This window comes from Diospyros lotus, chromosome 13, assembly GCF_014633365.1.
Source record: "Diospyros lotus cultivar Yz01 chromosome 13, ASM1463336v1, whole genome shotgun sequence".
Classification (NCBI taxonomy): Eukaryota; Viridiplantae; Streptophyta; class Magnoliopsida; order Ericales; family Ebenaceae; genus Diospyros; species Diospyros lotus.
This window is the reverse complement of record NC_068350.1, coordinates 37,701,243-37,703,023: the sequence shown is the minus strand read 5'-3', so window position 1 is coordinate 37,703,023 and position 1,781 is coordinate 37,701,243.

Genomic DNA, 1,781 nt, shown 5'->3' with positions numbered 1-1,781 from the left:
GAGCACGACGATGGCGACGGTTGATTTGGAAGCTAGAGACGGCGATCGATTTGGGCTTCCCTTTGCTCATGGCGACAACAATCGATCTGGAAACTGGACCGACAACTGATCTCAACTTCTTCCTGCTCATGGCCACTTCACTAAAAGTAACTGACGGCCATCTGCTCTTATCTGATGATGACGTCCTTTATCGGCTGTCTCACCCTCACCATCAGTCACTTAAGCAGGCCCTATCGATGTCAATGATCGGCCATCAAACTTTCAAATTCTAGATCGGCCTCCATCGCCGCCTCCAATTTCTAGATCGATCGTTGCCTCCAGCCCAACATCGTCGTCTTCCCCCTTCGTCATTGTCATACATAACACATATATATGTTATTTTTTTTTTCATGTGGGGCCCACTCAAAATATTTTAAAATATTAGGTGGCGTGCCACGTCAGCAGGCGCACATGCCTCTCGAATAGGATTCGAGTCATGGCTAGCTAAAATTGCAACCAATCAACAAAATCGAACATTTATATTGTCAAAACGTGTGGATAAAATTGAAAAAACACAAAAATGTTTGATTTTTTTATGCTTTAGCCCTAAAAATTTTAGTCAACGAAGGAATCACATATTAGAAATATAGTCTTTTAATCTTGTTCTAGTTAACCAAAGTTATAGAGATGATCAATCGAAGATAGGCAATGTGTTTTATATTTCTTGAGTCATTAGTTTAGTCGACCAAATATATATCATAGATGAGTTGACCAAAATTAGATAATATATTTTTGGAAATCTTGAAATTCTAGTATAGTTGACTGAATATAATGTATGGTAGACCAAAGTTTTTTTAGTATACTTCAAACCAAACTTTTAGGACAAGTTTGGTAGGCGCTCAAGATTGGTTGATTGAAGTCATCTAGAATTGAATCCATAGAGATTAGTTCAGTCGACCAAATTAAGCTTGACTATAGTTGACCAAAAACTATTAAACCTCAAATTTATCTTCCGAAGTATGTGTTACCAACTACGTTTCATATTCACAATATTCACGTCTTTCATTATTCATTCTTCATTCTTCACATACTTGAATCATTTCTCTTAATAAGCTTGTGTTTGGTCGATCAAAGTCTTCAGTTAATCAAAGCTTAACTTTAATTAACCAAAACCATTCCTCATTGACTACTTGCTATTGAAGTTCATGAATCCAAATCATCTCAATCTGTGAATCTCGCAGCTATTAGTGATCTTTGATTCGATGACTTCATTGACTAAGAAAATACCCTCTCTAAGCCTTGATCATTGGTGGCCCAAGCCATCCCGCCAACAAATTATGCACGATTACTAGTAAACCTCAGCCAATAAGTTTTTACACAAAAAAGAAAACCTAAAATTCACAGATAAGGGAATGGAAGGACACTTCAAAGCCAATAATCCGTCCCACCGGGTATGAGAAAATGCATAAAAACTATATGACGCTGCATGCGAATGGCTGGCATTCATTCAATGGTTCAACTCTTTCTCCTCGTTTGTTCATATTATGATCAGTACTTAAGGCTTCATGTTCCCCAGTCAATTGTTAGCCCCATAACAGTATAGTACTGTTAAAGACTTTGACCTCATGAATGCATAATCCACATAATAGTGGATGCAATGGCCATAATACATCATCGTTCTTTTGTTTTTTCTATTTGTTAAACGTCGATATAAATGTTTTCTTAAATAGAAACAAATTCTCTAAAAAACAACTCAAAAGATAACACCTTATTGTGTTAACGTAAATAATTGAGAAAATCAT